Below are 15,339 nucleotides of genomic sequence, written 5' to 3'. Positions count from 1 at the left end.
AGCTAGGGTGGCTCAAACGTCATTGCAATGACATGGGGGCGCTCATGGTGGCTCTGGTTAAGTATGATGACTCTGATAGTACCAATGACCCCGAGTCCGATGACGAAAAGCTGGGGAAGGGAAGGAAGAGCAACAATGCCAAGGGGCAGCAGCATAACCCGGTGAACCAGGGAGGCAACGGTAAGCGCAAGGCTGATAATAGTTTTGACTTTGTGGCTAACACCAATGCACAGAATAATAGTCAGCGTCGTAAGGGTAAACCGCCCCCACGGGCCGGAGGGTCCGGTATCAATCTTGAATAGATGTTAAATCAGCCCTGCCCAAGACATGGTACGCGAGATAGACCATCCGGGCACCTCTGGAAGGATTGTCACTGAGGGAGTCCTGGATTAGGGGGTCTCCGAACAGCCGGACTATATCCTTTGGTCAGACTGTTGGACTATGAAGATACAAGATTGAAGACTTCGTCCCGTGTCCGGATGGGACTCTACTTGGCGTGGAAGGCAAGCTAGGCAATACGGATATGTGTATCTCCTCCTTTGTAACCGACCTTGTGTAACCCTAACCCTCTCCGGTGTCTATATAAACCAGAGGGTTTTAGTCCGTAGGACAAGATACAATCATACCATAGGCTAGCTTCTAGGGTTTAGCCTCTCTGATCTCGTGGTAGATCTACTCTTGTACTACCCATATCATCAATATTAATCAAGCAGGACGTAGGGTTTTACCTCCATCAAGAGGGCCCGAACCTGGGTAAAACGTCATCGAAAATAGCCTCCACGTCAAATCGGCACTCCCGAACAGATGGACCCAATGGAGCTCGCCTCCTTAAACGAGCTCTTAGGTCGCATCGCCGCCTTGGGAGTCGCTACGGACTATGATCGGATTGGGCTTAAACCCGATGAAAGGGAGATTAGCTCTCCACCAGTCACCCATCATATCGCAGTGGTGGAGGAACAATGCGGTGACCTTTCCTCTATCCTGAGGACCAACTATGTCCGGATTCCTGAGCTCTCCGAGCCGGACGCCCGTTCGCGGGAGGACAACATCCAATCCCTGAACTTAGAGTCAGGCAGCGGACTAGGATTAGTAGGTAACACCCCGGAACCAGAACTTCCAAAATTGGAAACTCCTCGGCCCCTGGATCCCCAATCGGGTAGGGGTTCGGATTCAATTCCACCCACCCACCCAAACACAAGCGATCTTTCCCATATCAGGCTAGAGCCCCAGGAAACAGTACATCATTATTGGGCCAGATTCCTCCTTGCGATGAACAAGGTTAAGGACTGTCGCGAGGAACACGCAATCTTATTTTTCTGCAATAATTGCATGGACAAGGGAATCCTTAACGCCATAAACCGCCGTGAGATAACACGCTTCGCTGACTTGGCGTCCATAGTACGAAAGTACTATGCGATGAAAAGTGCCTGGAAAACTGAAACAAACTTTTGGGATAATCCGGCCCTGAACACAAACCCAGTCCGAAATAAAAGGGTGCATTATCACAATACACCCGGGTTAACTACCAAAAAGAAAAAACCCTCTAGAGGGCAAGGAACCGTACTAGAGGGATGGCTCAACAGACCCTACAAAATTCATAGCACAATGGATATAATACCAACGCACAGCCTTAGAGCATGTTGGATACTCCGGCAGGTGGCCAAAAGTGGTGAGGATCTTCTTATCCCAAATACCACAGAGCACCATTCAGTGGATAACAATACGGTGTTAACAGTGTTCGAGACCTTTGCGTCAAACAATAGGCGCAAGCGAACACTCTGTAGCATGGCCGAAATCTACCACGTAGCAGCAACAAATCCATGGAGTGACATGGCTATTACCTTCAATGCCAGTGATGAACCTAAATTCCGAACAGCCCGAGCACCAGCCGCACTGGTCCTCAGTCCAATCATGGACGGCTTTCGACTCACCAAAGTACTCATGGACAGCGGCAGCGGACTAAACCTCATCTATGAGGAAACTCTTCAAAAGATGGAAATAGACTGGAACCACATCGAGCAAAGTAGCACAACCTTTAGAGGAATTATCCCCAGTCGGGAAGCACGCTGTGCTGGGAAAATCACACTAGATGTGGTATTCGGCACGCCGGACAATTACAGGTCCGAAGAAATTACATTCCAAGTGGCCCCGTTCAGCAGTGGCTATCACGCTCTCTTAGGACGGGAGGCATTCACAATCTTCCAAACCGTGCCCCATTACGGGTACATGAAGCTTAAAATGCCCAGGCCCAATGGAATCATCACTCTCGCCAGTTATCCGGACACAGCACTCCGCGCCAAAAACAAAACAGCCGCATTGGCCCTCGAGGCATTATTCGAAGCCCTCTCGGCCGAGGAATTAACCACGCTACGCTCCATAGTGGACAGGGACGACATGATACTCGACAAGAGATCCAACTCCACCTCTTTTAAACCAGCGGATGAAATAGTCAAATTCCAAGTCCACCCAACAGACCCTGCAAAAATAGCCTCCATTGAGGCACTGTTAAACCCCGCTGTGGACGCCGCACTACGAGAGTTCCTGCGCGAGAATTGGGACATATTCGGCTGGCATCCCTCAGACATGCCAGGAATCCCACGCAGGCTGGCCGAGCATAGCCTCAATATCCTAAAGGGATTCAAGCCGGTCAAGCAAGCTCTTCGACGTTTCTCCAAACCTAAGAGACATTCCATGGGAGAAGAACTAGCCAAGTTATTGGAGGCCGGATTCATCAGAGAAATAAAACATCCGGACTGGCTAGCAAACCTGGTGATGGTACCAAAGAAGGACAAATCCTTGCGCCTTTGCGTCGATTTCAAAGACCTCAATAAAGCTTGCCCAAAGGATCCCTTCCCCCTCCCATGCATCGATCAAATCATCAACGCTACCGCAGGACACGAGTCATTGTGTTTCCTCGACGCATACTCCGGTTACCACCAAATCAAGATGGCGGAGTCCAACCAAGCCGCAACGGCATTCATCACACCATACGGTCCCTTCTGTTTCAACACAATGCCTTTTGGGCTCAAAAACGCCGGCGCAACATATCAACGCATGATTCAGACATGTCTAGAGAAACAAATTGGCAAAATAGTAGAGGCATACGTAGACGATGTGGTTGTCAAAACCAAACACGTCGACTCTTTGATAGACGACTTGAGGCTCACATTCAACAGCCTCCGAACATATGACATCAAGCTCAATCCAGAAAAATGCGTTTTCGGCGTACCAGCCGGAAAGCTCCTGGGATTCATTGTCTCCAGCAGAGGCATTGAAGCTAATCCGGCTAAAATCCGAGCTTTGTCAAAGTTGGCTACCCCAACAGACCTCAAACAAATCCAGAAGTTAACTGGATGCGTGGCGGCTCTAAGCCGCTTTATCTCCCTCTTAGGAGAAAAGGCATTACCCCTTTATTGCCTCCTTCGGCGCACCGAACACTTCGAGTGGACGGACGCGGCCATAGCCGGATTGGAAGAAATAAAGGCCATTTTGGCAACCAACCCGATCCTGGCCGCACCAAACATCGGCGAACCAATGCTGTTGTACATTGCAGCAACTCATCAAGTTGTAAGTGCGGTGCTCGTTGTCGAACGGGAAGCGGACGGACACAAATTCCCTCTTCAAAAGTCGGTATACTATGTATCCACTATCCTTACTCCATGCAAATCACGATACCCGCATTACCAAAAGATAGCATATGCGGTATTCATGGCATCGCGGAAACCGCGACACTACTTTCAAGAGTGTTCGATTACAGTTGTAGGATCTAGAAGTAGATGTGTCTAAAGGGGGGGTGATTAGACACTTAGTGCTAAAGTTGCAATCTTTAAGCTTTTTCGGTTTAAGTGGGGTTTATTCACAATTTCAGCACACGCAATACATATCAAGCAAGCATGCAAAGAGTGTATGAGCAGCGGAATGTAAATCATGCAACTTGCAAGTATGTAAAGGGAAGGGTTTGGAGAGATCAAACGCAATTGGAGACATGGATGTTTTTCCCGTGGTTCGGATAGGTGGTGCTATCCTACATCCACGTTGATGGAGACTTCAACCCACGAAGGGTAACGGTTGCGCGAGTCCACACAGGGCTCCACCCAAGGGCAACGGTTGCGCGAGTCCACGGAGGGCTCCACCCACGAAGGGTCCACGAAGAAGCAACCACCCACAAAGGGTCCACGAAGAAGCAACCTTGTCTATCCCACCATGGCCATCGCCCACGAAGGACTTGCCTCACTAGCGGTAGATCTTCACGAAGTAGGCGATCTCCTTGCCCTTACAAACTCCTTGGTTCACTCCACAATCTTGTCGGAGGCTCCCAAGTGACACCTAGCCAATCTAGGAGACACCACTCTCCAAGAAGTAACAAATGGTGTGTAGGTAATGAACTCCTTGCTCTTGTGCTTCAAATGATAGTCTCCCCAACACTCAACTCTCTCTCATAGGATTTGGATTTGGTGGAAAGAAGATTTGAGTGGAAAGCAACTTGGGAAGGCTAGAGATCAAGATTCATATGGTAGGAATGGAATGTCTTGATCTCAACACATGAGTAGGTGGTTCTCTCTCAGAACAAATGAGTTGGAATGATGTGTGTGTTCTGATGGCTCTCTCACTGAATGAGAAAGAGGTGGAGGGGTATATATAGCCTCCACACAAAATCCAACCGTTACACACAGTTTTCCAATCTCGGTGGGACCGAATCATAAAACTCGGTCTGACCGAAATAGTAAACCTAGTGACCGTTAGAAATTTCGGTGGGACTCACATGCAACTTGGTGGGACCGATTCAGTTAGGGTTTGGGCATAACATAATCTCGGTGAGACCGATTACACAGACTCGGTGAGACCGAATTTGGTAATTAGCTAACCAGAGAGTTGGTCAGGCAAACTCGGTGGGACCGATTTGCTCTTTCGGTGAGACTGAGTGGAACTCGGTGAGACCGAAAAGTTACAAAGGGGAAACACTGGGTTTACATTGCAATCTCGGTGGGACCGGTTGCATATCTCGGTGGGACCGAGAATATTGCAATAGGTAACAGAGAGTTTGCAATCCCATCTCGGTGAGACCGAGATCCTTATCGGTAGAACCGAATTGCTAGGGTTTGGCAGTGGCTAATGACAAGTGAAACTCGGTGGCGCCGGATAGGAAGAATCGGTAGGACCGAGTTTGGCTTAGAGTTTAGCTCATATATGGGAAAGTAGTTGAGGGTTTTGGAGCATATCACTAAGCACATGAAGCAAGAGGCTCATTAAGCAACACCTCATCCCTCCTTAATAGTATTGGCTTTTCCTATGGACTCAATGTGATCTTGGATCACTAAATAAATGAAGAGTCTTGAGCTTGAAGCTTTAGCCAATCCTTTATCCTTAGCATCTTGAAGGAGTTCCCACAACCTTTAGTCCATGCCACTCCATTGTTGAACTTACCTGAAACATACTAGAGAGAAATGTTAGTCCAACAAGAGATATGTTGTCATCAATTATCAAAACCACCTAGGGAGCACTTGTGCTTTCAATCTTCCCCTTTTTGGTAATTGATGGCAACATACATCAAAGCTTTAGATAAAGATATAAAGAACAGCAAGTAAAGCTTTGGAAGGATATGTAACGAGCATAGGCTCCCCCTACATGTATGCACTCATGTAAATATGAAATATAGAGACATGTGAGAGCATAACCATGACAGAGTAGGAAATGTGTTACATGCATCTTGGCCATATGCATCAGAGCAAAATATTATCAAGGAAAATACCTTCATGCTCATGAGTCCTTCTTGCAAACAGTATGTACATAAGCAAGAATTCCTCATACTCATGATTTTGATGCATATACTTACCTTGTGGTCTTGAGTTGGCTTAGGATGGAATGAACCTGCACAAACAAGGTTAGATAACACAGGTACATCCACTAGCCAGAGCAAACAAAAGAAACCACAAGAATACCAAGACTGGGATGACATGTAGAGAGTGAGTACAAGGTACCATATTGAATTCAACATGTCCCCAAGAATAAAGATATGCAATGAATTTGACTGATTTCTTTTCCTTAGGTGTCTTGCTCCCCCTGAGTCGTACATGGGATATTGGGAGAAGATAGGAAACAGAAAATCAGAGCTGAAAGATATGAATAGAACTTAACTCAAATGAGTTCATATGAACATGTCTTTCCCCCAAAAAGACATGTGGCATATCTCCTCTTGAACATCAAGCATCTGGGATCCTTGAGTATTCTCTCCCCCTTGGAGATTTCTTTCTCTCCCTTAATATATGGGATCCTTGAGTATTCTCTCCCCCTTAGTACTTTCTTTTGATGTGATCTCTCTCTCCCTGATGATAAGCTTTGATGTGATCTCTCTCCCCCTTTGACATCAATTTCCAAGAAGGGCTTTCTGGAATCCGTCGTATAGGTTTGGTCCTTGAGATTCAGTACAAAGTAGGGAATAAAACTGTGATGCTTGTAGAGGACAAGATTCATTGAGTGGAGCTGGATCAGAAGAAATATAGAATATGTGGCAAACTGTTTTTCCTGTTGCGAAATCGGTGGCACCGAGTGGCATGTTTCGGTAGTACCGAAGGGATTCGGTTGGACCGAAAATGGCAATTCGGTGAAACCGAGTTCATCACAGAGAAAAACACTTGTCACCTCAGCTCACTAGTCAAGTAAGATCTCACAAAGATTTGCAATGAAATTTGCTGAAGGATTTGCAAGGAATTTGATGCGGAAATATGCAGAAAAAGAACAAAAGGGAAAAGAGTGAAAGTTTCTAGATGAAGTTTCTTTTTGTTTGAGAGAGAAGGAAACAAATATGCAAGGAACAAATGCAATAACTCAGAAAAGGACACAAGAGAACTTCATCTAGAATTGGGTGGTGACATAGTCACCTATGTTAGAGTATATTGACTTAGGAGTCAAGTGAGAACACTTGATCATAGGTCATACTCATCGTTTAAGCTCAAAATGGGGTTACCATTTTTCGTTTAAGCATCTTGATGTATTCACATCTTGTTGAGTTGCTTTGACTTATGTCTTGGAGTAAAGCTTCTCTAAGATGGAATGACATACCTTGGGTGGTGATGTGGTTCTTGCTCATGTAGTTGAACTTGTGTGGGTGCTCAGGGTTGATGTAGTTCATCAAGAGTTGGGAGCACCACTTGGAGTTTGAGTTCATCTACCTGCATGGGTTAGTTCTTGCAAGGAAGAGCACTTGTGTATCCAAAAATGACAATCATGAAGCTTAACATAGAGTTTGTCAAAGGATATGTTTGAATGGTTTTGTGCTTCCTTGTCTTCAACCACTATTGTGTAGAGTCTTGGTCTTGTAGAGATTGCTCAAGATGTGAGTGAGTCGCAATCTCATGGAATTAGATTCAACCAAGCACCTACATGGGTTAGACAACATGCAAGGTGCAAATATATCCAAGACATAAGATAGTTATCATAAGAGATACATCATGGATTAGTTATAAGCTCATGTCTTGCATGTATCCAATGGAGTTTCTACTCCAAGTTCGAAGCATCAATGATGTTCAACTCTCCTCTCAACCTGCAAAACACTTTCTCATCAAGTGGTTTAGTGAATATATCCGCTAATTGCTTATCAGTGCGAACATGCTTAAGATTGATGTCACCCTTAGCAACATGATCTCGAATGAAATGATGACGAACTTCAATATGCTTAGTTCGAGAATGTTGTACAGGATTATGACCAATTTTGATAGCACTTTCATTGTCACAAAGCAGTGGAACATGTTTCACATAAATCCCATACTCTTTAAGAGTTTGGGTCATCCAAAGTAATTGAGCACAACATGAACCAGCGGCAATGTATTCCGCTTCGGCGGTGGATAAGGATACCGAGTTTTGTTTCTTGGAAGACCAAGACACAAGAGATCTACCAAGAAATTGAAAAGTACCCGAAGTGGACTTTCTATCAACCTTGTCTCCGGCATAATCTGAGTCGGAATAGCCAACAAGATCAAAAGAAGACCTCTTAGGATACCAAATGCCAAAATTTGGTGTATGGATTAAATATCTCACTATCCTTTTCACAGCCTTAAGATGACAATCTTTAGGAGCAGCTTGATATCGTGCACACATGCACACACTTAGCATAATATCGGGACGTGAAGCACATAGGTATAACAATGAACCAATCATAGAGCGATAAACCTTTTGATCAACAGGTTCACCATCTTTGGTCAAATCATTATGTCCACTAGTAGGCATGGGTGTAGACATACCTTTGCATTCTTGCATATTGAACTTCTTGAATAAGTCCTTGGTGTACTTTGTTTGAGAGACAAATGTACCTTCCTTAGTTTGCTTGATTTGCAACCCGAGAAAGAATTTGAGTTCGCTCATCATAGACATCTCAAACTTCTCTGACATTAGCTTTCCAAACTTTTCACTAAAGAGAGGGTTAGTTGAACCAAATATGATGTCATCAACATAAATTTGGCATACAAATAGTTCTCCATTAACCCTTTTAGTAAAAAGAGTAGAATCAATTTTACCAATTTCAAAACCACTTGTAGTAAGGAACTTGGTCAAGCATTTATACCATGCTCTAGGAGCTTGTTTAAGACCATAAAGAGCTTTGTGAAGTTTGTAAACATGATTTGGTTTCTTAGGATTGACAAAGCCGGGAGGTTGTTTGACATAAACTTCCTCCTCTATTTCTCCATTTAGAAAAGCACTTTTAATGTCCATTTGGTACAAGGTGATATTATGGTGATTAGCATAGGCAAGTAAGATGCGAATGGACTCAAGTCTAGCAACGGGAGCATACGTCTCACCATAGTCCATACCTTCGACTTGTGTGTATCCTTGGGCGACGAGACGTGCTTTGTTGCGGACCACTTGTCCATCTTCATCTTGCTTGTTGCGAAACACCCATTTGGTACCAATGATGTTGTGGTTGTTGTCGGGCTTCTCAACCAATGTCCAAACTTGGTTTCTCTCAAAATTATGTAGCTCTTCATGCATAGCATTTATCCAATCCGGATCTTCCAATGCTTCTTCAACCTTCATTGGTTCAATGCTAGAGATGAATGAATAGTTTTCACAAAAGTTAGCTAAACGAGTTCTTGAGCGAGTGATTCTCCCGGTTTGTATATCATTGAGGATTTGCTCGACTGGATGATCTTTGGCAATTCTTGCTCGAACTCGTGAGAGCTTTTGCTTGGGTCTTCGTTGAACATCTTCTTCATCTTGTTCTTCTTCTTGGCCTTCTTCATTGTTGACGTCGTCGTTCTCTTGTCGTGGTGGAGAAGGAGGTTGTTGATGTTCATCTTGACGTACTTCCTCGTTTTCTTCATCTTGGTGTGTCCCACTTGTGGATGCTTCCGTGTCGATTCTTGGTTCACCTTGTTGTGAAGTAGAAGCTTCCACTTGGACGGATGAAGTACTCTCCTTCACCTCCGTTGGACGAATTTTCCCAATGGACAAGTCTTGAATTGCTTCCGAAGGGTCTTTGTCTCCTACATCAATTGGCAATTGCTCTACTTGCGAGCCATTAGATTCATCAAACTTCACATCTACCGTCTCTTCAACCTTTCGGGTGAAATTGTTGTAGACACGGTAAGTGTGAGAGTTTGAGCCATAACCAAGTAGAAAACCTTCATGAGATTTAGGAGCAAATTTTGAACGACGATGCTTATCAAGAATGTAGCACTTTGAGCCGAATACTCGAAAGTATCCAACTTGAGGCTTGTTACCGGTGAGGAGCTCGTATGCCGTCTTGCCGAGTAGCTTGTGAAGATATAAGCGATTTGTTGCGTGACAAGCTGTCTCAACCGCTTCTGCCCAAAAGTGCTTTGGCGTCTTGTATTCATCAAGCATCGTTCTTGCCATTTCGATGAGCGTCCGGTTCTTCCTCTCAACAACTCCATTTTGTTGAGGTGTGTACGTAGCCGAGAACTCGTGTGAAATCCCTTCTTCGTCAAGAAAGGTGTCCACATTTGCGTTCTTGAACTCCGTTCCGTTGTCACTCCGAACCTTCTTGATCTTCACATCAAACTGATTTTGGGCTTTCCTAGCGAAGTTTCTGAAGATCTTCTGGACCTGCGACTTGTCATTAAGAAAGAACACCCACGTAAATCTTGAAAAATCATCAACTATAACTAGACCAAAAGAATTTCCACCGAGACTCTTGTAGGCGTTGGGACCAAAAAGATCCATGTGAAGCAGCTCGAGTGGCCTCCTTGTGGTCATGATGTTCTTCACGGGATGTCTTCCTCCAACCTGTTTACCTGCTTGACAAGCACTGCAAAGTCTATCCTTATCAAATATGACATCGTTAACTCCAAGGATATGATTTCCTTTAATAAGCTTGTCAAGGTTTCTCATGCCAACGTGACCTAGTCGTCTATGCCACAACCAACCTTTTGAGGATTTAGCAACAAAGCAAGTTTTAGGTTGTGCCTTTTTAGAGAAATCGACAATGTAAAGATCACCTCTACGCATACCCGTAAAGACCATTTTATGATTGTCTCGACGAAATACTTGGCAATCTACCTCAGTAAATAGGACATTCAAACCGAAATCAGCAAGTCTAGATACTGAAAGTAAGTTGTAGCCAAGAGATTCAACGAGCATGACATTTTGAATGGAACTATCATGTGAGATGGCCACCTTACCAAGGCCAATCACTTTACCCTTTGAATTATCACCAAAGGTGACATATTTTCGAGGGCCGTTGTTTTCAGCAAGTTCACGGAACATCTCTTCATCTCCGGTCATATGATCAGTGCATCCACTATCAAGGACCCATTCCTTTCCTCCTGATTCATATCCCCGAAGATTTGCCATAAGACCAAAATGTCTCATTGCATTATCAAGATCGGAGTCACTATCATCATCATCATAATATTCATGTTCATCATGATCTTGTGACTCATCATTTCCTAGAGAGGGTAATTCATTAGATAAATGATCAAAGTGGTTACTTTTATGAATTCTTATAGCTTTGAGTATGATATCATTAATGATTCCAACATCTCCTTTAGCATATTTAAGATTTGCAAGTTCAAGAAGACATTTGCCAAAACTAGGATCACTAGAGTTCACCTTACTCAAGGCAATGGATTTATGGAGAATTTCATCCAAAGTTTTCAGGTAGTAATTGGGAAACTGTTCCCCAAGAAATTTCCATATAGTATAGGCGCAATTTTGAGTAGGCAAACTAGCAATCAAATCTTTGGGCAATCCTCTAATGATGAGCTCAATAGTTCTAAGAATGCGAATCATGCCAATATCTTCATCTAGGGTAGGATGCAAGGGATCAATATGGGGTGCACAAGGGCTAGCAATATACTTGTTCAAATGATATTGATTGAAGATTACAAGCATCTCATTTTTCCACTCATGAAAATACTTTCCATCTAGAATAGGCACTCTATGTCTAAGACTCCCTAGAGTAGACACATCCATCTTCCTCCAGTGGTGATTAAACCAAGGCAATGGAGACCAAAGCTCTGATACCACTTGTAGGATCTAGAAGTAGATGTGTCTAAAGGGGGGGTGATTAGACACTTAGTGCTAAAGTTGCAATCTTTAAGCTTTTTCGGTTTAAGTGGGGTTTATTCACAATTTCAGCACACGCAATACATATCAAGCAAGCATGCAAAGAGTGTATGAGCAGCGGAATGTAAATCATGCAACTTGCAAGTATGTAAAGGGAAGGGTTTGGAGAGATCAAACGCAATTGGAGACACGGATGTTTTTCCCGTGGTTCGGATAGGTGGTGCTATCCTACATCCACGTTGATGGAGACTTCAACCCACGAAGGGTAACGGTTGCGCGAGTCCACACAGGGCTCCACCCAAGGGCAACGGTTGCGCGAGTCCACGGAGGGCTCCACCCACGAAGGGTCCACGAAGAAGCAACCACCCACAAAGGGTCCACGAAGAAGCAACCTTGTCTATCCCACCATGGCCATCGCCCACGAAGGACTTGCCTCACTAGCGGTAGATCTTCACGAAGTAGGCGATCTCCTTGCCCTTACAAACTCCTTGGTTCACTCCACAATCTTGTCGGAGGCTCCCAAGTGACACCTAGCCAATCTAGGAGACACCACTCTCCAAGAAGTAACAAATGGTGTGTAGGTAATGAACTCCTTGCTCTTGTGCTTCAAATGATAGTCTCCCCAACACTCAACTCTCTCTCATAGGATTTGGATTTGGTGGAAAGAAGATTTGAGTGGAAAGCAACTTGGGAAGGCTAGAGATCAAGATTCATATGGTAGGAATGGAATGTCTTGATCTCAACACATGAGTAGGTGGTTCTCTCTCAGAACAAATGAGTTGGAATGATGTGTGTGTTCTGATGGCTCTCTCACTGAATGAGAAAGAGGTGGAGGGGTATATATAGCCTCCACACAAAATCCAACCGTTACACAGTTTTCCAATCTCGGTGGGACCGAATCATAAAACTCGGTCTGACCGAAATAGTAAACCTAGTGACCGTTAGGAATTTCGGTGGGACTGACATGCAACTCGGTGGGACCGATTCGGTTAGGGTTTGGGCATAACGTAATCTCGGTGAGACCGATTACACAGACTCGGTGAGACCGAATTTGGTAATTAGCTAACCAGAGAGTTGGTCAGGCAAACTCGGTGGGACCGATTTGCTCTTTCGGTGAGACCGAGTGGAACTCGGTGAGACCGAAAAGTTACAAAGGGGAAACACTGAGTTTACATTGCAATCTCGGTGGGACCGATTGCATATCTCGGTGGGACCGAGAATATTGCAATAGGTAACAGAGAGTTTGCAATCCCATCTCGGTGAGACCGAGATCCTTATCGGTAGAACCGAATTGCTAGGGTTTGGCAGTGGCTAATGACAAGTGAAACTCGGTGGCGCCGGATAGGAAGAATCGGTAGGACCGAGTTTGGCTTAGAGCTTAGGTCATATATGGGAAAGTAGTTGAGGGTTTTGGAGCATATCACTAAGCACATGAAGCAAGAGGCTCATTAAGCAACACCTCATCCCTCCTTAATAGTATTGGCTTTTCCTATGGACTCAATGTGATCTTGGATCACTAAAATGAAGAGTCTTGAGCTTGAAGCTTTAGCCAATCCTTTATCCTTAGCATCTTGAAGGAGTTCCCACAACCTTTAGTCCATGCCACTCCATTGTTGAACTTACCTGAAACATGCTAGAGAGAAATGTTAGTCCAACAAGAGATATGTTGTCATCAATTATCAAAACCACCTAGGGAGCACTTGTGCTTTCAACAGTAGCCTCGGAAGTGCCACTTAATGATATTATAAACAACCACGACGCTACGGGCCGGATTGCCAAATGGGCCATTGAGCTCCTCCCATTCGACATAACATAGAAACCTCGACGAGCCATTAGATCGCAAGTACTGGCCAACTTCGTCGCCGAATGGACGGAGGTCGAACTCCCTAAAGAGTACAGCGCATACTCTAATTGGATCATGCACTTCGACAGTTCTAAAATGCTGGCCAGTCTAGGGGCTGGCGTCGTCCTGACGTCCCCAACCGGAGATACCGTTCGGTACATACTGCAAATATTGTATACAGACTCCAACAATGCAGCCGAATACAAAGCTCTGTTGCATGGTCTTCGGATGGCAGTATCCATGGGCATTCAACGCCAGGAGGTGCGTGGGGATTCAAACCTTGCAATATCCCAAATAAACGGAGACTTTGACGCCAAGGATCCGAAAATGGCGGCCTATCGAAACGTCATCCTAAAAATGTCAGCTCGGTTCGAGGGGCTCGAATTTCACCATGTGGCTTGGGAAAACAATCAGGCGGCGGATATCCTCGCCCGCATCGGCGCAAAACGCGATGCGGTCCCCCCAACATATTTTTGGAAAGGCTGTTCAAGTCATCCGTAGTATGGGAAGGGGACACCGGTAACAACAGTCCGGACCCGGCCAAAATACCCGATACCGAACTCTCTGACACAATCGGAGGCTCCGCCACCAAAATAACACCTTCAGCCCACGAAATAATGGCCATTATTGCCCCATGGACAGAACCATTCCTGGCCTACCTAACTAGATAGGAACTTCCGGAGGACCAAAATGAGGCACGCTGCATAGTGCGGCGATCCAAGGCCTACAGGGTCCATGAGGGAGAATTATACAAAAAAGCACCACCGGAGTCCTTCAAAGGTGCATCTCCGAAGAGGAAGGGCGGAATCTTTTGGCAGAAATTCACGCCGGACTCGGCGGTCATCACGCCGCAGCTCAGGCTCTTGTAAGCAAGGCCTTCCGTACAGGATTCTATTGGCCAACGGCCCGGGCAGATGCACAGGACTTGGTCCAACGTTGCGCCGGTTGCCAGCTCTTTGCAAATCAAAGCCACATGCCACCCACCGCCCTCTAAACAATCCCCATTACATGGCCCTTTGCGGTCTGGGGGCTTGACATGGTTGGACCCCTTAAAGGGGGAACCCACAAGAAAAAATACTTATTGGTGATGGTGGATAAATTCACCAAATGGATAGAGGCCAAACCGGTTAAAACAGCCGAATCCGGACCGGTGATAGATTTCATATCCGGGGTTGTACACCGTTATGGCGTCCCCCACAGCATCATCACTGATAATGGCACGAACTTCACGGCCGACGAGGTAAAACTCTGGTGCAAAAAAATGGGCATCAAGCTCGATTATGCCTCAGTCCATCACCCACAAACAAACGGTCAAGTCGAGCGAGCAAACGGTCTCATAATGAGCGGCATTCAACCCAGATTAGTGCCTTCCTTAACGGAGTCTAACACACACTGGGTAGAGGAGCTCGACTCCGTACTTTGGGGGCTGCGGACCACGCCAAATCGTAGTACCGGATATACACCCTTCTTTATGGTGTACGGCGCAGAGGCAGTCTTGCCCTGTGACATAATTCATGACTCACCTAGAGTACACATGTACGAAGAAAGAGAAGCCGAGCTCGATCGGCAGGACAGTCTGGACACCTTGGAGGAGGAGCGCGACATAGCCAAAGCCCGTTCTGCATTTTATCAGCAACAGGCTCGCGGATACCAAAGCAGAGAAGTATGGGCCAAAACTTATAACATTGGCGAACTAGTTCTACGCCTGTCGGATAAGAAAAAGAACAAGCTTGAGCGCAAATGGGAAGGTCCCTTCATTATTGACCAAGTGCTAACCGATGGAGCGTACCGACTGCGGGATGCATCGACTAGTCGACTCGAGCCGAACCCATGGAACGCGGCCAGGCTCCGAAGATTCTATGCCTATAACAGGACTCTATGTTAGTCCCCTCCCTTTGTCCATTTTTTCACAAATACATTATCTGTCTTGTTTTCCTTTCTTTCTTTCTTTTCTTATTTCTCTAGGCCTTCAAGGG

Source organism: Triticum aestivum, chromosome 5A, assembly GCF_018294505.1.
Source record: "Triticum aestivum cultivar Chinese Spring chromosome 5A, IWGSC CS RefSeq v2.1, whole genome shotgun sequence".
NCBI lineage: Eukaryota > Viridiplantae > Streptophyta > Magnoliopsida > Poales > Poaceae > Triticum > Triticum aestivum.
The sequence above is the reverse complement of the archived record's forward strand: the minus strand, read 5'-3'. Positions refer to the sequence as shown.